Source organism: Columba livia, chromosome 28, assembly GCF_036013475.1.
Source record: "Columba livia isolate bColLiv1 breed racing homer chromosome 28, bColLiv1.pat.W.v2, whole genome shotgun sequence".
Lineage (NCBI taxonomy): Eukaryota > Metazoa > Chordata > Aves > Columbiformes > Columbidae > Columba > Columba livia.
The window spans coordinates 30,674-56,325 of NC_088629.1; the positions used below are offsets into that span (position 1 = coordinate 30,674).

Below are 25,652 nucleotides of genomic sequence, written 5' to 3' on the forward strand. Positions count from 1 at the left end.
CTTTTGCTGTCACGGGTGTTCCTACACAGATCAAAACAGATAATGGTCTCCCATATCGTTCTGACACACTTGCAACCTTCCTCGTCCGGTGGAATGTACAACACCTGTTTGGTGTCCCTTATAGTTCTATTGTCCGGGCAATTATCGAGCGTGCACAGGGCACCCTGAAAAGTCTTTCATGTGTTTTGAAAAAACAAGGGGGAATTGGTCTCAGTCCAGAAGAGGTTTTGATAAAGGGACTGCATGTGCTGAACTGGCTTTATCCTAAAAGTGAGACTAAAATGGAACCTGTTCTTATGCACCATACAAAAAATGTCAGAGACTTTCCCAAGAATGTACTTAAGGTTATAGTGTGTTTAATCTGACAACGCAACAATGGGAAGGTCCTACATGAATAATAACCTGGGGAAGGGGATATGCTTGTGTTTCTACAGGTAACCATAAACATTTGTGGATCTCAACGAAGCGGGTGAGACCTTCCCTAGCGAACAAATAAGAAACCTGTTACAATTATGACAACCCTTAACCTCAAAGGTGTTGCGCGGCAATGTGAAATGAATGACAGACGATCGCTGCGGGGGTCCAATTATGAATTTACTAGAAGCGCGTGGTGGTATACAAATTACAGCAATCAGTGACTTGGCAAAAGTATGTTATAATAGCACAAAACTTATCAATACATTGTCAGCAAAAACCCTTCTAAAAGCAGTGGATTGGGAACAATTGGTAACTGTAATGCAAAACTTAACAAGACTTTAGCAGCAGAACTTAAACACATAAATAACATTGTAAGGAAAAGGAAGAGAGACAGAGAAGAGGAAAACTAAGATATCAGAAAAAGAAAGGCAGAGAGAGAGAGACAAAGAGTAAGATATCACCACTCCACAGGCACGTCGGTCCTGTGACGACCTCTGGAGTGGGGGACGCGTTGAAGATTTACATGCTGGTGACCTGTATCGTACGTGAGGTTGTTTAATAAGCCGGTTCATTTACATGCAAGATAGTAGAAGGCAGTTCATCTCCTCCCTCTGCTCGCTCTTCCTGCTAATTAGGAAGACTCTTCTGGAAATGGCTCTGGGGTCTTCAAACTAGGAGAAGTTCACGGTACTGAGCAGAAGCGAGATGTCTTGCCCGTCAGGGGTAGCTGTTGGTTCGTGGTCTCTTCTGGTAGTTGGCTGTTCGACAGATGGTTCATCTCTATCATCCCAATTAGGCCATGAAACCTTTCACGGCAACACTGTTAATTGTCCTTATCTTCCAAGGCGTCTGCCTTCGTAGCCATAAAACTTTGGGAAAGATAAGATGAGGTGTCATCTCTCTCTTCCTCCCCACGTAACAAAAACCAGATGTTTAAGGCATAACAAGGTCTTAGTTCTGCTAAGCATGGGGGGCAGTGCTTCAAGATTGTCACACCACTTTGTAAAACAGAGCAGCGATTAATTTTGTGTTATGGGCCATGGTCACAGCTATATTTTAAGTTCAAACAACACATACAACCAAACTCTTCATAAGATAGAAGATTTGATGAACATTAAAATAACAGAAGATGTTGGGTTTTCTGAGTTGGATACCCTGTTTGGTTAAAAGGAATATTGAAAATGGAACTGTTCTTGTTAATTGTAATTATATTAGCCTTAATGTTCTTAATCTGTATCATGCTTTGAAGACAGTGTGAAATACAGGGTATTTTTTATTTAATAAAATATTAACGAGGGGGAGATAGCGAGGCAGAGTCCCCCCCCCGCCCCGGGGGGATGGGGTTGTCGCCAGCCTGGCTGAGAGGTGAAGCCAGAGACAAAAGAAACAAAAGGAGCCCGATAAGAAGGTAACAGTGAATGAGCAAGCGCCAGACACACGTGTGCAGAGCACGTGGACAGTGCATACAGCCTATCACGTTATTGTATAGCATGTGATACAACCAATCACATTGTTGCAAGGCACGTGGAGAGGGCAGCTTTGTATAAAGTCCGACAATAAAGTGAACTCGGTAAACATCACATTGGTGTCTCAGGTCCCATCTGTCACATGGAAAAGTGACAATACAGTCCAATAGCAACAGCTGACTCTGTGGTCTTCCTGATTCTCAGAGGATCCTTTGTACTGACCTCAGACAGGTAGTTGATTTGTGCAGCTTTACATACTATTTACAGTCATATTAACAATGTGGTAACCTAAAAAAAAAAAAAAAAAAAAATAGAATACTCTGAAAAAACATCACACTACAGAAAACATTAGTTAACAACAGTCTTGAGTATGAACTGTAAAACACCAGTACAGGGAAAGTCCTCCCTCCTACCCATCGCAACTCCGTGCCAGATGATCGTACAAACTTTGCCTACACAATTTAATATGTCAACAAATGAACGGTGGACACCTAGAGCTCAGTCCACCCACCCCTGACTCTACAACTCTGGGCACAACAGCTCCCACCCAACATGCACATGTGCACAACAAGACTCCACAGAAAGTGATAGACCACATGACTGAAACAGCACCAAAAATGTTCAGCAACAAGAATGACTCCAAGATGAGACATGACATCGATCAAAACAACCTGCAGGGAGGCAGTGGGAAGGCAAGGAGCCTCTACTGCAACACCAGAATAAAAAGGAACAGAACTCCACGGTCCCTTATGAAATGGCACCGCCACAACAAACAGAGAGAGCAACACCAGCGCAAAAAGCTGCTGCAAACGCTAAAAACTTCAAGATGCTGGGAAGAAATGCCAGTCCCTGAGACTCGATGGCTAGAGAGCACAGCTGCCGGCACAGCCCAGGACAACGCCACAAACACCCCTGAACAGAAGCGGGCGAAAGGCAAGAACCCGCCACGCTTTCGGCTGCCGACACCAGAAAACCGGCGCCCAATCGGCACCGGCGTTCCAGATGCCGGGATGGCACCCGAGATGCCTTTCGTGCCCCTGGAATGCAACGAGACCCCAGGATCGGCTGACGGGCGCAAGGCAGGCTTCCCGAACTACACCACAACGCAGACGCAGGCTGGAGCTGCCCTGCCCGGCACACGCTGGCATCGCACGGTAAAGGTCCCCGGGCCCTTGACCCGCGCCAAGGGCGTGGTTCCTGGACGGCCCTTGCCCTTAGCAGAGCTAAACCCCCCGTCCCTGCGATTCCCAGCCCCTCCCCAGCCCTCGCGCCTCCACTTAGCTTTCAGAGGGCCGAGGGACCGAACCCATCTTCGGCAGAGGAAAACGCCACGTGCGCCAACGGCCGTCTTCCCGCGTCGCCGGGTTCCTCTTCAGCGCCTGCAGGAGCACGAGAAAGCACGCGCTCGCTAAGACACGCCGGCACACGGCGCCGCGGGGCAAACGCCGACCCCGTCCGCAACACCCACCTCCTGCTGAGTTCCAGGGCGGTCCGGTCGGCGTGTCCTGCCGCTGGCGCGGTCACAAACCCTCAGCGCTGGTGACGCCTACGACGAGGAAAAGCAAAAAACTGTATTGCTTGGGACCAACCAGAAAGTTGCCACTTTCCCCTTCATCACCCACAATACAAAAACACATACACAATAATGAGCACTCAGATCATGGTTGTCTGTACTAGTTCCCTCGCTATTGCTCGCCTTGACCGAGTTCTGGGAGCTACATTTGAATGATCTACCAGGGTCCACCGCACACTGCAAAGGGTCTGTGGACAACACACTGTTCTGTGGGTGATCAGGGAGGCGATGAGCCACCCCGTAGCTTGAAAGACACTCTGCCTTATGGTCCTGCTGCTTCCTTCAGAAATGCTAAAACTCCTCCTACAGATACGAGATGCTCATCCTAACCCCTGGTAGATAATCTGAGCATCCTAGGAGGAGAGATTGTATCAGCAACTTGTTACACACCAATACAAACCAAGAATTAACACCCCATCTCCATTGCAATCAGGAATTTAGAGAAAACGCAAAGTACCAGGAATTGATTCAATAGAAGAAAATTAGTTACAAACGTATTTTCAACTACAGCTGCTATTGAAACTTTTCTGCTCCTGAAGGTCCTACCTCAAGCAGACATCTCCACTTCTCCAAACACATCTGCCCATGTAGCTTAAACAGCTCAAAAGCTGCCGACTGCTAAAGGAGCAGCAGAGAACCAGCACCCAAGCAGCCCAGCAGCAGAATGAGCTCCCCACCTGGGGACTGGGGCTCAAATACCCTGAGCCCCGCCCACCCCTTTCCACAATCCCCTGGGAAAGGGGAGGGGTCAATCACCCCAGGCCCCACCCACCACCCTTATCAAATCACCTGGACCCTCACTGGAAATGACAGCACCTGCACTCCTGTCGGGCTCTGTCAGACACTGTTGGTTTTTGTGAAACCCTGTGAGACCTCTTGGGTCTGTCAGGCTCTATCAGGCTTTGATGGGCTCTGTAGGGCTCTGTCGAGACCTGTTGGGTCTGTCAGGCTCTATCAGGTTTTGGTGGGCTCTGTAGGGCCCTGTTGAGACCTCTTGGGGTCTGTCAGGCTCTGTCAGGTTTTGATGGGCTCTGTGGAGACCTGTTGGGGTCTGCTGAGCCCTGTCAAGATTTCTCAGGCTCTGTTGAGACCCCCAGGGCTCTGTCATACACATTGAGGCTCTATCAGGAACTGACAAGATTTGTCAGGCCCTGACGGGTCCTGTTGGGCTCTGCCAAGCTTTGTCAGGCTCTGTGAGGATCCGTCAAGCTCTCTCGGGCCCTGTCGGGCTCTGTTGGACTTTCTCAAGCTCTCTTAGGCCCTGCCTGGCTCTGTTGGTCTTTCTTGAGCTTTGTCTGCCCCTGTCATGCCCTGTCAGGTACATGGCTCAGCAGGGGAGGGGAAGGAGTTGTAGGTCTGTAGGCCACACCCCCTGCAGGGAGCCCACCAATGGGGGTGGAAGTGTGGGTCAAGGGGGAGGAGCCCAGCTGGGAGGGTGAGGTGCTTGGAAAGGGGGTGGGGCCTGGTTGGGGCACACCCCTTCGGGAAGGCACATTGGGGAGAGCTTGGGAGGGAGGTGGGGTTGGCAGTGGCCCCGCCCACAGCTTCAGCCCCACCCTCAACCCTACCCCCAAATCCTTCACTGGAAATGGAAGAAACCAAATGCTTAAGGTTTTTTTACATTATTTAATTTTATTGGGTGAGAATTGGCCCCAAAACCAGATTAAAAATCCCCCAACATGGCCCTGGGGGAGCAACGTCAGGATGGCAGCGGCACAGCGCTGCCCTTTTCCAAGATGGCCGTCAGGGGTAAACAGAGCCACAGGCCCCACCACCCACCTTGGGCCCCACCCCAATATGGCCACCCTAGGCAGGCCCCGCCCACCTCAGCCCCACCCTTCCAGCACAGGCTTGGCAGCCATGACAGCCATGGCCCCGCCCACCAGCAGGGACACAGCAGCCGAGATGGCCACGCCCATCAGGGCAGCCACCTTGTTCCCATAGGCAGGGGGCAGGGCCACAGGGCCAGCCGATACAGCCGGGAGCTGCCGCCTGAGCACTGTGCAGACCAACAGCCCCAAGGCAGTGCCAGCATGGCTGCCAGCCCTCCCCCCCAGCCATCTTGGATTCCAAGCAGGGTGGCGCCCAGCAGCCATGCTGTCCTCATTTTGTTGTGCACAGGGCCCCGTGCAGCATCGCAACCCAGGACAGCTGGTGGGGTGAGGGGACCCAGGAACGTCGATCTATGGGTGGAATGCAGAAGCTGTGGGGTGCTACACATCACTGGGGCAGAGTGCTGGAAGTTTATGGTGCTGCAGAGTTGTGCTGTGGATGTATAGGGCAGACCAGATGTGTGGGGCGCTGTGGGGCACTGCTGTGGGTCTATGGGGCAGGGTGCAGGAGCTACAGTGTGCTGTAGGGCAGAACTGCTGGCCTATGGGCTAGTGGGAAGAAGCTATGGTGTTTTCTGGGACAGTGCTGTTGATCTATAGGGCAGAGGAACTATGGGGTGCTGTAGGGTTACACTGTGGGTCTATAGGGCAGAGTGAACAAGATATGGGGTGCTGTGGGACAGCACTGTGTGTCTATGGGGCAGAGTGGAGACTTAGGGTGCTGTGGAGCACTGCTGTCCATTTATGTGGCAGAGTAAAAGCAGCTATGGGGTGCAGTGACTCTATAGGGCAGAGGGGCTATGGGCTGCTGTGGGTCACTGTGTGGGTCACTCACCTGTAGGGGGCTCAGCCTCTTCAGGGGTGTTTCACCCCACAACAACCCCATTGACCCCACAGCCCCCCTGACCCCCACACCACCCCATAGACCCTTGTGACCCACCCATAGTGGGCAGTGCAGGCGTAGTCAGGAGGGAAGGGTGGTCAGGTGGACAGAGGTGTGGGGTGCTGTGGGGCAGCACTTTGCACCAATGGGGCAGAATGCAGCACCTACAGGCTGCTGTGGGGCAGCTCTCTGGGTCTAAGGGGCAGAGTAGAGTCCTGTGCAGCAGCACTGTGGGTCTATGGGGAAGAGTAGAGTCACTATGGGGTGCTGTGGGGCACTCCTGTGGATGTATGGGGCAGAGTACAGGAGCTATACGGTGCTGTGGGGCAGTACTGGGCATCCCCGGGGCAGAGTGCAGGAGCCATGGGGTGCTGCAGGGCACTCCTGTGGATGTATGGGGCAGAGTACAGGACCTATATGGTGCTGTGGGGCGTTACTGGGCATCCATGGGGCAGAGTGCAGGAGCAATGGGGTGTTGTGAGGCAGTGTTGTGGGTCTATGGGGCAGAGTGTAGGAGCTATGGGGCATTGTGGGGCAGTACAGTGGGTCTATAGGCCTGAGGAGCTATAGGGTGCTGTGGGACAGCACTGTGGATCTGTGGGGCAGAGTACAGGAGCTATAGGGTGCTGTAGGGCAGCACTCTGCACCCATGGGGCAGAGTGGAAGACATATGAGGTACTCTGTGGCACTGCTGTAGACATATGGGGCAGAGTGGAGAAGCCATGGGGTGCTGTGGGATAGCAAGCAGGAGCTATAGGGTGCTGTGGGGCAGTGTTGTGGATCCATAGGGCAGAATGGAGGTGCTATGGGGCACTGTGGGGCACTGTGTGGGTCACTCACCTGCAGGGTGTTCAGCCTCTTCAGGGGTGTTTCACCCCACAACAACCCCATTGACCCCACAGCCGCCCTGACCCCCACACCGCCCCATAGACCCTTGTGATCCCCCCCCTGCCCCATCCCCGCCATGGTGTGCAGTGGAGATGTGGCCAGCCGGAGGAGGTGGGGGGGGCGCACAGTCAGCAGGAGTGCAGTGGGGGGGGCACGCGGTCAGCCGGGGGGGGGGGCGGGGGGGCACAGTCAGCCGGAGTTGGGGGGGGCACGCGGTCAGCCAGAGCGGGGGGCGCGGTCAGCCGGAGGGGGCGTGGCCAGGCTGCCGTCGCTGTTCTCTGCGCAGGAGCTGCAGTGGGAAAGGGAAGGAAAGGGCCGTTATTAGTGTCACAGTCCTGGGAAACAGCCCCAAATCCCCCCGCTTCAACATTAACCGAGTGAGCAAATTAACTGCCAAAAAAATGGATCTTGAAAGCTTCTTTGAGCACAAATTATCCTAAAAACAGCCCCAAATTGAAGTAAATTGAATTTGAGACCAAACAGCCTTAAAAACCTCAAAATCCCGCCCAAATATGGTCCCTCACAGCTTTATATAATAAGATATATATGTAAAAATAGATTAGATACATTACATAGTAATTATACATAATATATAATATATATTAATATTTAATGAAAATCATTACAATAGTATATTATAGATATCATTATATTATGCCATTATATATTAATTATAAATTTCATTACATAATATCAATGAATATTAGTTGATCAGTTAATTATATCAGATTATATATTATATATTTCTACTATTCATCATATTATATAGTTTATAGTAGTATATTACTATATTGATTTAATCTATATATTTACTATTAAATTAAAATTAACTTTAATAATTTAAATTTAAATTAAATTAAAAATAAGTTATATTAAATTAAAATATAGAAATAAATTTTAAAATACAATGTAAACACTTACGTGGGTTTAGGGAGGCGGTGACCAATCAGCGCCTTTCTCTCCTCAGAGGCAGCGACCAATCAGCGCCTTTCTCTCCCTCGGAGACAGCCGAGCGGGGCTGAGCCGGGGGAGGCTTTCCCGCCAGACGGCACCGGCCAATCAGCGAGCGTCTCCTCGGCCCCCTCAGCGTGAGGGGAGAGCGGGACGGGAGAGACAAAATGGCGGCGGGTTAAAAAAGCCGAACATGTTCCCGCTTAAATATTAATTCAGTAAATTATAAATAAATAGATTTTTAAAGCTTTTTTTGGGGCCAAATCAGCACCAGATCTGGGACCCCCAGCTCTAGACACGTTCAATGAAGTGAATTCAGCCCTAAAACCCCCCAAAAAGCAACGAAATGCCCCTCCCGGCTTTAAATACAATAACTTACACACTTATTTCAACAACTACTTACATTATTTTAACAATTAATAATTTAAACAATTAACCGGCTTTAGGAGCCTCAGAACCGCCAAAAATGCTCAAAAAAACCCTCATAAAACCTCAAAAAGCCCCGTTTAAATATAATAATTTAAATTAATAAGCGGTTAACAGAAAAAAACGCATTTGGACTCGCAATCCTGGGAAACAGCCCCAAATCTCCCCCCGGGCTTTAAATATTAATCTATTGTATAAATTCTTATCAATAAGTAGATTCAAAAAGCTTTAAAGTCGCAAATCGGCCCCTCAAACTTTAAACGCATTAAATAAACCTTTTAAAAAGCCGATTTAGACGCAAACGGCCCCAAAACAGCTCCTCACAACGCTAAATAATTGAAACAACTCAGCGTCTTCAGGAGCCCCGCACCGCAGTGAAATAATAAATCAAATAATAAACCAACAATTAAATCTTAGGAGCCTCAAACCCGCCCAAAATGTTCCAAATAAAACCTCAAATAAACCCTTTAAACATAATAATTTAAATAAATATGGGCTCTAAAAAAACCGATTTGGACTCAAAATCCCAGGGAAAAGCCCCAAATCTCCCCGAGCTTTAAACTTTAATTCTCCTGATACACCCTCAATAAACAGATTTTAAAGGCGCCTTTTGGCACAAATCGGCACCCAAAAATTACGTAAAAACATCTTTTAAAAGCCGAATTGGACCCAAACCAGCCCCCATTGCTGAGAAAAGCCCCGAACCGGCTCCTCCCGCGTTCAACACAACGATTTAAACCGCTAAAGCGGCTCCGGGAGCCTTAATCGCCCCCCCCCCCCCCCCCAAACCCGTGGCTTTAAAACCCCAATTCCGATCAAAACCCCCAGATACACCCCAGCCCGCCGGTCACTCATTAACCCGCCGAGCCCCAATTAACACCCGCACGATAATTACCGCCCTGAGCCGCCCCGTTAACTGATTCCGGCCGCCGTTCCTGCCGCTCTCGGGTTTCCCGCGGGGGGGGGGGGGGGGGGGGAGGGAGGGGGGCGATGAGCTCACGGTGCCGCTGCCGCCTCCGCCTTTCTGGTCCTGCGCGCGGTCTGCGCCGCCCCATTTATCACCTCGTTGTCCCGCCCGGTCCCGCCCCCCGCCCGCCCTCCTGCCAATGGACGATCCGCCCCTTCAGCCGCGCTGCCCAATCAGCGCTTCGTTGCTGTGGGCTAACGTCGGCGGGAAAACGCCGACCAATCAGCGCCTTTTCTACCTCAGGGGCGCTAGCGAATCAGCGCCTGTTACTGGGAGGGCGAACTTCGGCGGAAAGTGACCAATCAGTGCCTTCCTCCCCTCAGCGACACGGTGACCAATCAGCGCCTTTCTCCCACCCACTCGGCGAACCCCTCGTGGGGATGAGCCAATGGACGACTTCCGAAGCTGACACTGTCAGCCAATCAGCGAGCGCCTCCTCCCTCCCTCGGTATAAAACAGCGAATGAGAGCAGAAGGGGGAAACAAGATGGCGGAAGAGAAGACATCGTGGCGGCATGCAGCGGCGATTGAGGAGGAAGGAGGAGAGTCGGGGCTGGGCGGAAAACCGGCGGCTCCTCCGGCCGCGGCAGCAGCAGCGATCGGGGGGTGTGGGGGCGGGAAACCGGCGGCTCCTCCGGCCGCGGCAGCAGCGATCGGGGGATGTGGGGGCGGGAAACCGGCGGCTCCTCCGGCCGCGGCAGCAGCGATCGGGGGGTGCGGGGGGGAAAACCGGCGGCTCCTCCGGCCGCGGCAGCAGCGATCGGGGGGTGCGGGGGGGAAAACCGGCGGCTCCTCCGGCCGCGGCCGACACGTGGCTTCACCGGGGCCGCGAGACCGCGCGCTGTGGGGCTGCGGGGCGGGTGTGGGGCCGGGGGCTCCAGGGGTCCCGCAGCGGCGGCCGTGGGGCGGGATGGGGCGGCTGCGGTGATAGCTGTGGGGCACTGAAGTGGCTGCTGTGGGGGCTCTGCAGAGGCGTGTCTGGAGCTCTTGCGGGGCAGGAGCAGGGCTGCTGTAGCGGTACCTGTGGGGCAGCCATAGGGCTGCCATGGGATTACTTAGGGTCACGTATGGGTGGGGGGGCCGCGCGCGCAGCTGGGTGTAGCCCCACCCACGGGGGTGGGATCCGTTCTGAGGGGCGGGGACTGGGAGGACACGCCCATTGGGAGGCCCACCTGGGGGAACTGGGCAGGGGGTGGGGCCTCCGTGTGTCACACCCCCAGAGGAGGAGCCTCTTGGGGTAGGGAGAAGGACACGCCCAAAGAGGGCGTAGCTTAGGAAGGGAGGGGTGGAGCCGAGAGTAGGGTGGGCTCTGTACAGCACGTGCTCTGAGGGGGCGTGGTTTAGCAGGGGCCGAGTTTGGGGGTGGAGCTGCAGGCGGGGCTTCGATGCATCATGCTGCTGGGGGGGGTGGGCGCGATGAAAGGGGAGGGGTCTGTATGGGACACGCTCCTCGGGGAGGGCACAGACTGGAAGGGGCGGAGCTTGGACGGGGGAGTTGGGGGTGTGGCTTTCTCAGACCACGCCCTTGGAGGGAGAAGTCGGACTGGATAGCACACTGAAAAATTAAAATTAACTGTTGTTAATCACATCTAGTTTGCTGTCTTTTTATTTTAACTCAGAGGTAATTAATAGCGGTCATGTTTTTGCACAACCCCAAAAAAGCTGTGGTTAAATTCAGACTGTCATAACTGCTTTCTATTATTATTTTACATCTAAATATCTTTTAGTGTTCTGTTGGGAATCATTACTGCCTGGGAACTTTTTAATACCTCTGTTTATAAACAGCCACTACTTCGTGGTTCCTTTATACTTCTCTTTAAAAAAAGAAATGTAACGTTTTGACTCTGTTTGGTTCTGAGCTTTGTTGCCTCCCATCTCGTGGCTCTGTTATAATTTAAATACTAAATACTCCCGATCACTTTCCAATGCTGTTTAAAATCTAAAGCTTCCTCACTTTGTTTCCTATGCAGTCATTCGTGTCTGCGGTTTATTTCATAACGGTTGTTCAAATGAAGCTACCAATGACTCCACATTCGTTTTCTGCCTTTATCATTTAAAAGGAATTCCAAACAATGTGTTTTTTAAACTAGCATTCAGATTGGGAACAACTGCTGCCTAGTTCACCAAGTAATAGCTGAAATTAAATTTACTTCTTGCTCATGCCTATATAATTTCATCTATTTACACTTTAACATTTTTATCATTACATTACTACCAGGCGGATTAACTAGCACACATTATTTTTTATTATAGATATAAACTGGAGTTTTTTTTCTCTACAGATATTACTTCCAATTAGCGCTCCAGTATTTATATTCCACTCTTTTAAATTTTACTACATAAATTGGGGATAATTACTGTCTGCAGAGTTTTGAGTAACAGCTAGAGTAGATGACAGGCATTATTCACTCCCAAAGACTCTTCTGGTTGCTCTTATTTAAGTTTTAATTCTAAATGTCTTACAGTAAGTAAGTAGTTCAAATAATAGAACACCAGGACCTTGGAATTTCCAGGCAAACCCACCGCAGTGCCTCGACGTGTCAAGATTGTCGGTGCCGGCTCCGCCAACAACGCGTCCAGCGAACGCCGCGGTGCTGCCGGGGCTGCGGCAGCGCGACGGAACCGACCGGAGCGCGGGGAGGAGACTCAGCCCAGCAGGTACCACACGTAACGTGGAACACCGGGCGGCCCAACTTCATTTCAAAGGAGGAACACGCACACGGAGCACAAAGGATGCTGTTCTGCACGAGACGCGCTGTCCTTAGCAGCTGCACAGCGACGCTGTCTCTGTGATTGGGAGATCTGGTGGCAAATGAGGGAGCTCTGCACGTTGCACCTTTCAAACCTGCACAGAGTCACACTTCACCCTGCAGGTGACACCAGAAACTAGGAAGCCTCCAAAAAGAATTTACAGCCCCACACCCAAACCAGCTGCACTCACCTCCACCACCAATCCTGCTCTACACACACCTCCTTCTCCTTCACACACCCTTCAACAGCCAGATCCACAGCCATCTCCTCATGGTCATTCACTGCACTGAACGCAGCAGGGTAGGGGTGGAGGGGGGAGAAAGCTAAAGGAAATTATTTAAAAACTCCCTGTGTTTCTTTCAGTGGCATTTTTGGCGTTATTTTTGTTGGGGGCCGGGGGACATGTTGGGGTGTTTTTAATTAAGGAAACTGCTGTTTCAGCCTGCAAGTGAAAACAAACCCCACGCACAAGGCTGGACACGGTCAAAGCAGCCCCAGCTCGTTCCGCAGTCGCTGACAGCGCGTCCATTCAGCCGTCTGCCCTCCCTGACGCGCTCCCCCGGGCGTACCCGGCTGGACACACACACGTGTGCTGGGGAACTCGGACCAGCGCTGCATTCTGGGGAGGAGTGAAGGACGAACCAGAAATAAATCCTGCAAGAATCCATCTCTAAAACACTGTAGATCAACAACGACAGTTGTAAGTCACAGACACTCCTCATTTTCTCTCGGACTCTCACAACAGTAATAAGTAAGTCCTGAAGGATGAAAAACACCAGGACAGGCTGGGAACAACAACAAAGGTAGGTAAAAGAAGGTAAATGGGGGCTCTCAGGGGCCCCAAAAGACAAGCTCAGCTGTCCTGAGAGGAGCAGATGGGAATCAGAGGAGTCCTGAGGGGATTGGGGTGGGGGGCTGTCCTGGTTTCGTTAAAAAACAAGTTTCTCTTCCAGTGAATTTGCCTGTCAGCTAAAGCTTCATATTAGCTGCATTTTCCTGGAGAACCAGATACATGCTTTGGTAAACATTGCAATGGAATGCTTACTTGTTGATAAGGGCAGATTCACATCTTGCAAGAGGAACAACAAGAAACAGGTGACCAACAAACTGACCAACTGTGTATAACATCCCCTTCACCTGAATACTTCATATAGAAGTGGCAGATCATGAGGATCTTGTCCTCTTTGCCCCTTCTGCTTATGGTGACATTAGGAGAGGACCTTGCTAGTCGTCCCTGCAAACTGAGGCCTACTGAGAGACTGAATCCAGCTCCGGTTGGCTGCAGAGTCCAGTCCAGGACTTCAGGTGCTGGCTCTGCAGTTGCTGAGACTTTCAAGATTGGTTTTGTATTATTTTCTCTACTCTTAATATAGCATTAGTAAAACATTGTCAGTTTTTCCAACTCTCTTCTCTCTGTCCTTCTTTCCCTCCGGATCGCCTGTCCTGAGTGGGAAGGGGGGAGGGAGGGGCAAAAGGGGGAAGTGGGGGGGAGATGGGGTTAACAATACATCTGCCAGGGTTTTACTGTCACCCCGCAATCTAAACCCTCGACAGGGGCCAACAGATGGGGGTCCTGAGAGGAGACAAGAGGGAAAAATGGGGCTTCTGGGATGTGTCAAGAGCAAATGGGGAAGTTTTGAGGGGAAGAGAGAAAAGAGGGGAATTTAATGGGGCAAAAGGTCAAACAGGCACCGTGATGCCACCAACGAGCCTGCAGGGACCCAAAGGCAGGCAGGGTAATCGCAGAGGAACTGGGAGGAAACGGGTTTCTGAAGGAACAAGGTGGCGAGTAAGCTTGTGACAGGTCCAGAGGCAAAGGGATGTGTCCTGAGGAGAACAAATAGAGAGGTTTTTACTCTGAGAAGTTGTCCTTGACTTTGTTCCACCAGCAGCCGTCCTGCGGTCTCGGCACAGCCTGGGGATCCCTGACCCGCACCACCACAACCTTTAACAGCACATCGGGCTGCTCTAGAACCGGAATAACAAACAGCAAGTACTTCTCTAGGACAGCTTTGATGTGAGATTGTTCTGTTTTCTCTGCAACGGACAGGGAGAAATTTCTCCTCCCCGCAGTACCACTAAACACCCCACCCATGATTGTTCAGGCATTTTGGGGCTGAAAGCCCCCATCTCTCACTGGCCTGCTCCTCCAGTAACATCATCGTCACCCCCCGAGTCCCCCCATTCATTCACTAAAAAAAAAAAAAGGTAGAAAAGGAAAAGAGCCCCAGCGGGCAGCTCATTACTTTAAAACGCCATTTACCTATGTACATACCAGAGCGCCCAAAAATGGGGGGGCAGCGCCCCGAACAGCCGCAGCCACGTCCCAGAGGCCGGCAGCCGCCCCCGGCACGCTGGGGACGGAGGACGGAGCCGCGTCTCCCGCTCCAGCGCTGCTCCCCCCACCCGGGCTGGGGGGTCTGCTGAGCATGGGGCGGTCACAGCTCCCCCTCTGAAACACAGGAATTCCACATTAGAGTTCCGCGTTGGGGCGGCCGGGTGCAGCACCGCGCTTTGCCCGCAGCCAATTTATACAATGGCCTCTGCTCCTCAGATTTCGCCAGGGCTGCTCTCCTCGCATTCCCACCAGGTGGTTCCCCAATCCCTTTCCCGCAAGCTAAAATAACCCACAACGGGCTCTTTTGCAGAGCACCGCTACTGCGCCGTCCTCCCGTTACGCGTCACGCAGGACGACACGGCTCATCTTGTAACAGAGACAAGCAAGAACTATGAACGCTTCTAGCGGCACTCCACAGGCAATACTAAAACCTACCCACGACGTACCGCCCTCACAAGTTGTGCTCCAAGTGTATCCCGCCCTCTCCAAAACAAAACAATTCCGGCACGCGGCTCAAGTCTGTCTAACGCTCAGCGCCGCGATCGGGACGCTCGGCGACACGGGCGGCTTCACGGCGCTCGCGCCCCTTGCACGCTAAAGCCACCGCAGCTTCCGCTGTAGGTTTTGGCGTTCGAGTGCACAGTCAGAGCCGAGGCCTATCCGAGAATCAAACCGAACTGCGGTACGCCTCACCGCTATGTACAGAGCCGGCTCTACACCGCGACGGAGCGCCGGAACAACCGACACCAAAAGCTGGCCGCACGAGCAACCCCACAGCAACCGTTTCATGAGGGCTGCATCTTGTAGAACTTCATCGCAGCGTACGCTAACTCGGCAGCTTCTCTTCAAAAGCGGGAAGAGAAAACAGGGACAGGCATCTGAAAAAACAAGGCAGAGAACAGAGCAGCTGGGAACACCGTGTCATTTGCACGTGCACGTACCACAAGCCCCCGAACGTGGGGGGGCTCCCCTAGGAAAACAAAGCGGGGGCAGCGCCCCAAACAGCCGCAGCCCCGGCCCGCGGGCCGGCAGCCGCCCCCCGGCACGGCAACGCTTCCGGCCGACCCGAGAAGGGAGCCGTTCGTGCCGGCCGGTATCGACACCCCCCTTTTCCAGGCAGCTCGGAGAACTCTCTTTGCCAGTGTTGTCCTGGTACGTTTCCCTCGTCCGGCTGCTCTTGTCTGTACCCCGTGTGCACTATCAAGATGGTTTTCTAGGCACATTTCCCATTGCCTCGTTCGCACAGAGTTTCTAAACTCGCTCTTACCTGTTCGTCCGATCTTGAGAGAGCGCATCAGCTCCTCGCGCCGCGAGGCGCCGCTGCTCTCCCGTCGCCGGTGACGGCTCCTTTGGACCCTAATTCTGATCGGGCTATAAATCTCCTATTAATTGCTTATCCTCTTTGTTACAGTTTCCTGACGTTGGTTGGAGGACACGGCCACCTGGGCTCAGAGACGCGGCTTCTGTACCGGTCTCTGTCCTTTCGGTGGCTGGTTTTACAGCGGCGCCTGCCAATTTATTGCCAGTTTCCTGATCAGCGTTTCCCTTCTGAGGCCCGTTGCAACGCGTGACGGCAACTCTCCTAGCAACAGCACAGCTTCCAGCAACCGGAGCATCACGTTTAATCTGCCTCCCTTATGCCGTTAATACACTTTATTCTTTTCAAACGGCTTCAAGGGCCTGCACCGTTCAAGAAACCTGCTTAGAATCAGTGCAGCTACTAATCTTCTTCTCTTTGCGTAACTCTACAGCTCACGCGAGAGCAATTTCTTCAGCTGTCTGGGCAGAAGTCCCTGGAGGTAAAGCTTTAGCTTCCCTTACCTGCTGGGCGGTCGGCACCGCACGCCCGGCTTCACGTACCCCTCGCTTTACCCAAAGCTGCTCCCATCGCTGACCCGGGAGGCTTCGGCATCCTCCAGCGGCCGGTCCCTTCGAATCCGCTTCTGCTGTTGCCGAGCAACCGTGGGCCACCGACTGCCAGACGGATCCACTGAGGAAAGAAGCCGCGCCGACAACGTCAGTAGGAGCAATATTTACGTCACTAAACGTTTAAGGAGGCATCGAGGGAGGGATGTCGTTTGCACACCAATGGGGACCTGACCCCCGTCGGGGGGACGGACACCGGCACGCACAGACCCGACCGCGAACCCCCGCGGCTCGATCGGCGTCTCTGCCCCCCCCTTGCCGTGCGCTGCAGTACCCGAGTTTCGCCACAGGGCGGCAGCACCGAGGCGCGCCGCGGCACCGCGTTGGGGCGGCCGGGTGCAGTACCGCGCTTTGCCCACAGGACGGCGCCACTGAGACCCGCCGCGGCAGCCCCGGGCGAGCGGTCGTGCCGCGTTTCGCGGGAATCCCGCCAAAAAAACCCCAAAAAACAAACGCGACCAAACAAAAAAGCGCACAGAGAGAGCCGCGGCGCGAAAGCCGCGCCCGCAGGCCACGGAACCCGCCGGGGCTCGCCCCGAGCTCCCGCCGAAGCGGCGCCCCACTCGCCACGCCACCCAGCCCGCCCGCAACCGCGCCTTAGCTCTGCTTGTAACCGTCCCCGCGACCGACGGGGGCTGCGCCGCTCCCGGAGGGGCTGCCGCACCGGGCACGGGCGCTGCGCTGGAGGGAGACGCGGCTCCGGACCGCACGCCTCCCAGCAGCTTCGCCAGCTCGGCCGTAAGGGCGGGGGGGGGAACCGGAACCGAACGCCTCCGCGCCGCGCCGCGCCGGCCCCTCCCGCTCCCCCCGTTCCAACGGCACGGTCACCCTCGCCGCTGCCGCACTCACCTGCCGCCTCTTTCGCCGCTCCGTTCCCCTCGCGCTCCCCCGCCGTCCCGCCGGGCTCCGCGGGCACCGACAGCCGCCGCGCCCCGGAGACGCCCGCGGCGGGAGGTCCCCGGCTGTCGCCTCCTTCCCCTCCGCCCTTCTGCCGCCTCCGGGGAACCTCACGAAGGGCGGCCCTGAGCCGCCCGCCTCCCGATGCCCGGGCGCCGGCCGCAGCGAGCGCTCCGCAGCCGCCCCGACCCCCGTTCCCGTTCGCTCCCGGTCTCCCCCCCCCCCCGGCCCGGCACCGAGACACCGCGGACCTATCAGCGCTCGCGGTTTGGGCATGCGCACTAGGGAGACCGCAGCACCCGCCCCTTGCCGCATCCCGGTTGGCTCCCTGGAGCACGTCAATCACCTCCCTCTCCGCCTATCAGCGCTCGCGACTGGGGCATGCGCAGTAGGGACACCGCAACGCCCGCCTCTTCGGCAACATCATTGGCTGCGGGCGGCACGCCAATCAGCATCTCTCCGCCTATCAGCGCTCCCTCTTTGGGGCATGCGCAGTACCCAGCCCTCGACGCCCGCCCCTCCGGCAATCTGATAGGTAGACAGAATGGCAACTGACGTGCCTAGGCAGCCAACCAGCGCTCCTCTCCTCCAGCCCTCCAGCCCTCCCGCGCCATCTGATTGGCCCGCTCTGCATCCTCACCCGCCGGCTCGCCGCCCTGCCGGGACCCCCCCCCCGCGCCCTTTGGTCGCGCGGCTTGCCGCCGCCGCCGCCGCGTTTAAAAGGCGACAAAGAACCGCGCTCCTCTGCTTCACGCGGAAAAGGGGGGCGGCTGGTCACCCGCAGCAGGAAAAACCCTTCTGTCTTGCCTTGCCCTTCGCCCTTACCATTGCACGGCTGTGCGCTCGTCAACGTAAAGCAGGCGCCTGACAGACGCACGCTCAGAACTTGACTAGGCTGGCTGGGGTTTTTGTCTGTCTTACGCACACGGACTTGCACTTCTCTGAGGAAACACGTTCTTTTTTAAGCACAGCCTCCCCTTGGGGAAAAAACGTGCCCGCTCCGAGCTCCCAAACACCAGGCAGCCGCGGGGAAACCACTGAAAGCCAAGACCCACAGCGGCAACGTCAAGTGCCATTTGGCTTCAATTCTGATCACGCGCTTAAAAGCCTCTCTCGGTCCTACCAGTGACTGCTCCTTTTCTGGAAGGACAAACTTTCTTACCTGAACATCCTAAACTGAAGGCTCCACGGAACAGAACGGGGATTGAGCCACAGGACAACGTGCCGTCCATTTACACTAATGGGGGAAAAAACCTAGAATTCAAACCCAAATTTAAAACTGCACGTGTCTTTTCCAAGCAGAAGGAGCCTGTGATTCCACAAAAAAAGAAGGGCAAAGAGCAGGTCAGCTTATCAGAGAAAGACAGGGACAGGGAGCAAGACAAGGTGACACAGAGAGAGGGAGAGAGAGGCAAAAGGGACAGAGAGGCCAAAATGAGCGCTCCACAGCCTCCCCTCCCTCGCCCCGACCCCCGTTTCCCCGTTAACTCCCGCTACCCGCCCCGGGACCCCACGGACGCGTTTGCCAGGGAGGCAGCTGTTCAAACGGGATTGAGACGGCGCGCTCTGATTGGCTGCTTTCCACCCCGCCGCGCCGTCCTCCTATTGGATGCTCCTTCCTGCGCTCCGCCCCCAGGAGCCCGCCTCAGCGTCGGACCTGACTGAGGACTGCGCAAGTTGGGCATGCGCAGTACGGACACGGCAACGCCCGCCCCCCCGGCAACCTCATTGGCTGCCTACGCACATCAATTGCCATTCTCCCCGCCTATCGGCGCTCCGCCCCTCCAGCCCTCTCGAGCGATCTGATTGGCCCGCTCTGCATCCTCACCCGCCCCGTCTGTCTTCTTTAAGCAAGTTCTGTTTCAAGCACAGCCTCTCCTTGGGGGAAAAAAAATGCCCGCTCCGAGCTCCCAAACACCAGGCAGCCGCGGGGAAACCACTGAAAGCCAAGACCCACAGCGGCAACGTCAAGTGCCATTTGGCTCCAATTCCAATCACGCGCTTAAAAGCCTCTCTCGGCCCTACCAACGACTGCTCCTTCTCTGGAAGGACAAGCTGAACGTCCTAAACCGAAGGAACGCAACTCCACTGGCAGCCAATTTGCCTCTTCTCCGGCTTCCCCGTGGAATATCTTGTAGCGCCCTCCAACTCGCAAACGTTCTTCCCCAGTCCACGGCCCCAGAGACGCGGCATCTCCCGAGCGGTGAGCGGAATCGACCACGCGGGATTTTCTTCACGGCGCGGAGAAGGCCACGCTGGCTAAAAAGCAGGCCAAAGCACCTGAACCCGTCTGCCGCCCCCGGCCTGCGGCCCAGAGGGGCCGCGCGCCCCGCGGCTCCGGCCGGCAGGTCTCTCTCCCCTCCGCCCCCCGGCACCGAGGAGGCGCTGCCGCCTCCTCGCCCGTGCCCCCCGGCAGCGGGGCCGCCCTGGGAGAGCCGGGGGACCCCGCCTCGCCGCTGCCCCCGGGAAGGGCGCGGACAGGCGCGGGTTTAATCCCCGAGGGAGAGAGAGGCCGGGCTCCCCGCGCTCACCTCCCCAGGGAAAGCGCGGCCAACGGCCGCTCCAGCTCCGAGCGGCTCCCGCTCGTTGCCGCCGCAGGTCACTTCGGCTCCGCCGGACGTGGCCCCCGGGCAGCGCGCGCGCCCCCTCCGTCTGCCGCAGCTCTGGCTCGTCGAGGGCCCCCCGCCTCCGCGGCTCCCGCTCCCGACGAGCTCTGTGCAGAAGCCTGGGCTTCCCGCGAGGTCACAGACCCACCGCTGCCAAAAGAACGAGGACTGGGATTAACCCTTCTAAGGAGCCATCGAGGGAGGGGTGTCGTTTGCACACCAATGGGGACCTGACCCCTGTCGGGGGGGACGAACACCGGCACGCACAGACCCGACCGCGAACCCCCGCGGCTCGATCGGCGTCTCTGCCCCCCCCCCTTGCCGTGCGCTGCAGTACCCGAGTTTCTCCACAGGGCGGCAGCACCGAGGCGCGCCGCGGCACCGCGTTGGGGAGGCCTGGTGCAGCACCGCGCTTTGCCCACAGCCTTTCCTTCCTTGTCCAATTTATACAATGGCCTCTGTTCCTCAGATTTCGCCAGGGCTGCTCTCCTCGCATTCCCACCAGGTGGTTTCCCAATCCCTTTCCCGCGAGCTAAAATACCCCCTAACGGGCTCTTTTGCAGAGCACCGCTACTACGCCATCCTCCCGTTACGCGTCACGCAGGACGACACGGCTCATCTTGTAACAGAGACAAGCGTTCTGCTGTCCACCAGGACCCCCAGGTCCCTTTCCCCTACACTGCTCTCTAATATGTAATTTCCCAACCTATACTGGAACCTGGGGTTGTTCCTGCCCAGGTGCAGGACTCTACACTTGCCCTTGTCAAATTTCATCAGGTTATTCCCCACCCAACTCTCCAGCCTGTCCAGGTCCCGCTGGATGGCAGCACAGCCTTCTGGCGTGTCAGCCACCCCTCCCAGCTTGGTGTCATCAGCAAACTTGCTGACAGTACACTCTATTCCCTCGTCCAAATCGTTAACGAATATATTGAATAACATTGGCCCCAGTGCTGACCCCTGAGGCACTGCACTGGATACTGGCCTCCAACTAGACTCTGCACCATTGACTACCGCTCTCTGGCTTCTCTCCTTAAGCCAGTTTGCAACCCACCTCACTACTCTATTGTCCAGACCACACCTCCTCAACTGAGCTGTGAGGATGCTGTGGGAGACTGTGTCAAAGGCTTTGCTGAAGTCAAGGTAGACCACATCCACCGCTCTGCCATCATCCATCCACCTTGTTACATTCTCATAAAAGGCTATGAGGTTGGTCAAGCATGACTTACCCTTGGTAAAGCCATGCTGACTGCCCCTAATAACCCTCTTATCCTTGATATGCCTTGAGATGGCACCAAGGAGAAGCTGTTCCATTACTTTCCCAGGGACAGAGGTGAGGCTGACCGGTCTCTAATTACCCGGGTCCTCCTTCTTGCCCTTTTTGAAGACTGCAGTGACATTCGCTTTCCTCCAATCCTCGGGCACCTCCCCCGTTTCCCAAGACTTGGCAAAGATGACGGAGAGCGGTCCAGCAGTGACTTCAGCCGGCTCCCTCAGCACCCGTGGGCGCATCCCGTCGGGACCCGTGGATTTATGGATGTCCAGACTATTTAATTGCTCCCTAACCCAGTCCTCATCGACTAAAGCAAACTCCTCCACTGACCTGGCTTCATCCGGGGTCTCAGGGGTACAGGGCTCCCCAGGACGGCCTCCGGCAGAGTAGACAGAGACAAAGAAGGCATTCAGGAATTCTGCCTCCTCTGTATCTTCTGCCACCAGGGCACCCACCCCGTTCATCAGCGGGCCTACATTGCCTCTGGTGTTAGTTTTATCTGCTATGTATTTGAAAAACTTCTGAAGCAAGTCACCGGGCAATACCGGGCTCCTCAACGCCCACCGCCGCCTCACCTTCTCGGCTGCCGGCCGGCGTGCGGCTTCGCCCCTCCCGGCTCGTCTGCGGCACCTGCAATACCAGAGGCACGCGCTCGGACGCCGCCCGAAAACACGGCCTGCCCGCAGACGGTCCCAGCTCGCCCTCCCTTACCTGGGCCGCTCGCCCACCCGGCCGCCCTTGCTTTTGACTGCCACGCCGCGGACCGCCGAGACGCTCAGCTGCCGCCTGTAAAACACCACCAAAGGACGCTCGGACCCGCGCCAGCAACACGGGACCTGAAACGAGCTGCCGCTTCGGCCCAGCACTCCGTGCTCACCTGGCCCGAGGAGCTGAGCTGCCGACAGCCCGCTTTCCTCTTCGCTTCGCACCTAGGAAACAGAGAAACGACCGAGCTTAGCTAGAGCCACATGGCACAGCTCCCCTCTGGCACCACCCACCGACCCACCTGCTTACGGCGCACAGCTCGCCTCCTCCGTCGCTCTCCCGTGCCGAGTTGTCCCTCTGCTCCTGAAATCAGGTTATTCAGCGAGTCACCCAGCAGCCCATCAACAGCCTGACCAGCCCACAGGTCTGCCTTCTGTCGCGCAATAACATCCCAGGCTCTTGCGGAGGCTCTCAAACGCCTGCGCGGGGACCCTCCGCTCCCCTGCCCACGGCCACTCCATCCCAGATGACCGCACCGCCTCTGCCCAGGCAATTCAACGCGTCAGCAGATTAACCGGGGACCGCCAGAGCTCCGTCCGCCCTCCCCTGACTCCACGCGTCCGGGCAGAGCAGCTCCGAGCCAAACGCGCACCCGGGCCGACAGACGCTCTGCAGAACCTTATAGACCACGCGACGGCCACAGCGCCAAAAACGCTCCACGACGAACACGACACTCCAGACCAGACGGGCATCGATCCCCATGATCTACGGGGAGGCAGCGGTGAGGCGAGGAGCCTCTCCTGCAACCCCAAACGAAAAAGGAGCCCAACGTCACGGCTCCTAACGAGATGGCGGCACCGCCGCAACCGAGCAGAGACGGCGCAACCAAACGAGAAGCTGCTGCAACACCTAAGAACTTCTTCCCAGCATCTTGAAGTTCCAGTCCCTGAAACTGGATGGGTAGAGAGCACAGCTGCCGGCACAGCCCAGGACAACGCCACAATCAGCCCTGACCAGAAGCGGCCGAAAGGCAAGAACCCGCCACGCTTTCGGCTGCCGACACCAGAAAACCGGCGCCCAATCGGCACCAGCGTTCCAGATGCCGGGATGGCACCCCAGAGGCCTTTCGTGCCTCTGGAACGCAACGAGACGCCAGAATCGGCGGACAGGCGCAAGGCAGGCTTCCCGAACTACACCACAACGCAGACGCAGGCTGGAGCTGCCCTGCCCGGCACACGCTGGCATCGCACTGTAAAGGTCCCCGGGCCCTTGACCCGTGCCAAGGGGACGGTTCCTGGACGGCCCTTGCCCTTAGCAGAGCTAAACCCCCCGTCCCTGCGATTCCCAGCCCCTTCCCAGCCCTCGCGCCTCCACTTAGCTTTCAGAGGGCCGAGGGACCGAACCCATCTTCGGCAGAGGAAAACGCCACGTGCACCAACGGCCGTCTTCCCGCGTCGCCGGGTTCCTCTTCAGCGCCTGCAGGAGCACGAGAAAGCACACGCTCGCTAAGCTGCGCCGGCACGTGGCGTCGCGGGGCAAACGCCGACCCCTTCCGCGACACCCACCTCCTGCTGAGTTCCAGGGCGGTCCGGTCACGCGTCGTGCCGCGGGCGCAGTCACAAATCCTCAGCGCTGGTGACGCCTAAGACGGCGAGAAGCAAAAGATCTGTAGCGCCTGGAACGAGTCCCCGGCCCCGCGCTCCTCCTCGCCCCTAGCCCGGCTCACCGCAAATGCTCCTCCCGGTCCGAAGGGCCCACAAAGCGCCTGCAAAGCGAGAAGGAAACGCTGAAGCGAGTCACTGGGCAATACCGGGCTCCTCCACGCCCACCGCCGCCTCACCTTCCTGGCAGAATGCAGAAGCTGTGGGGTGCTACATATCACTGGGGCAGAGTGCTGGAACACCCTAAACCTCAACCTAACCGTAACCTAGGCCTAATCCTAATGCTAAATCTAATCCTAAAACAAGCCGAATCCTAACCCTTATCCTAACCCTAACCCTAACCTGACCCTGACCCTGACCATAACGCTGACCATAACCCTCACATATGTTTAACTATACTGCATGCTGTTATAATTTATATACTAAACACTCCTGATTACTTTCCAATGCTTTTTAAAACCTAAAGCTTCCTTACTTTGTTTCCTATGCAGTCATTCATGTCTGCAGTTTATTTCATAACGGTTGTTCAAATGTAGCTACTGATGACTCCAAATTAGTTTTTGCCTTTATCATTTAAAAGAAATTCCAAACAATGTGTTTTTTAAACTATGATACAGATTGGGAATAATTACCACCTAGTTCATTAAGTAATAGCTGACATTAAATTTAGTTATTGCTCACACCTAAATAATATTTCATTTATTTACACTTTAACATTTTTATCATTACATTACTACTAAGTGCATTGACTAGCACACATGATTTTTATTTTAGTATAAACTAGAGGGTTTTTTCTCTACAGGTATTACTTCCAATTAGTGCTCCAGTATTTATATTCCACTATTTTTAGTTTTATTGTATAAATCGGGGGTAATTACTGTCTGCAGAGTTTTAAGTAATAGCTGGAGTAGATTATAGGCATTATTTACTCCCAAAGCCTCCTCTAGTTATGGTTTTTATTCTGTACCCGAGTTTTGCCACAGGATGGCAGCACTGAGTGGGGAGAAGCAGCCCATCATGGTGCCGGGGAGCTCTAGTGTGGTTTTAGGCTTTTTGTCATTAGAAATAATTTGTTTGAAGCAAAACTCATGGAGAGCTTGGAGTTTGGCTCTGATGAAAAGCATGGGGATATAAGTTCACGTTTTATTTCCTTGTGGCCCTCAAATTTGGTTTAAAACAGTGGAGTCATTCCTGTTTCTCGCTGTTGCCTCTGCTCTCATCTGAAAACCAGAAAAAAAAAAGCCAACAAAAACTTGAGGTAAGCAATAGGAAAAAAACCCTTTTCCCATTTTAAAGATGCACAAGTCGAGCACTGAGGGAGGTGAATAATTCATTCCACTAAAAACACAAAAACAACTTGGCTTTTCTCACGCCTTTCCAGCAGTGGAACAAGCAAGTGGTGTTTTCCCCATGCTCCATCTCTGGCTCTCTGCTGAGCGCAGGAGACTGTGACCTACCCTTCATCCCCCCGGGAGGGGACCATTCCCATCCCTGAGCACAGTCTGGGCTGATGGGGTTGAAGACAAACAAGCTGAAGTCCAGGTCACCACTGTGAGCACTCAGCCTGAGAACAAAGACTGGGCTTTTCCTTGGTGGGCTTTTAAAGACCACTTGTACTTCTACTCACTGTAGATCCTGCACAATCCAAGCCCAAAGCAGTGGTGTGGTTTTATCCCAGAATATCTGAGGCTTTCCTGCACCACGGCTGTGAGCACCAGTGCAAGCCGGCTCTCTGGGGGGCCTTCCTGTGGGATCCCGGTCCCATGGAACTGAGATGGAGAAGTAGGGTTTGGGACGCTGCCATGTGGCCACCTGCCTCCACCCCTGCTGTGGTATCAGGGTTTAAAGGTTCTGTACAGCCCTGGGAAACTGATACCATAAGCAAACTTACTTTCTCACTGGTCATTTGGTCATTTCCTTTTCTTTCGGAGTTGGGTTAAGGACCTGTGGCAGGATGATGTAGTTCTGGTACCAACTTGAAACTGATGCCCCGTTTCCTTCTGCAGATCTCTTGGGCTGTTTCTGGTGAAGCGTTCAGCGGAGCAACTCGGTGCTTTGAATATTTTCCACTGAAGGAAAAAAAAAAAAAAAGAAAG

General features: G+C 54.9%; 1 long non-coding RNA gene across 1 annotated transcript in view; it reads right to left on the bottom strand.

Annotated features, from left to right (window-relative positions):
• Nucleotides 1-433: 433 nt before the first annotated feature.
• LOC102083581 (uncharacterized) overlaps nucleotides 434-25,652 on the bottom strand; it is a 33,473-nt gene continuing 8,254 nt past the window's right edge. The window contains exons 2-5 of the long non-coding RNA XR_010468321.1: nucleotides 25,448-25,625; nucleotides 23,622-23,660; nucleotides 23,461-23,537; nucleotides 434-3,262 (exon numbers count right to left, since the gene is read on the bottom strand). This is a non-coding gene — a long non-coding RNA (uncharacterized LOC102083581). The remainder of the gene's footprint in view (nucleotides 3,263-23,460; nucleotides 23,538-23,621; nucleotides 23,661-25,447; nucleotides 25,626-25,652) is intronic.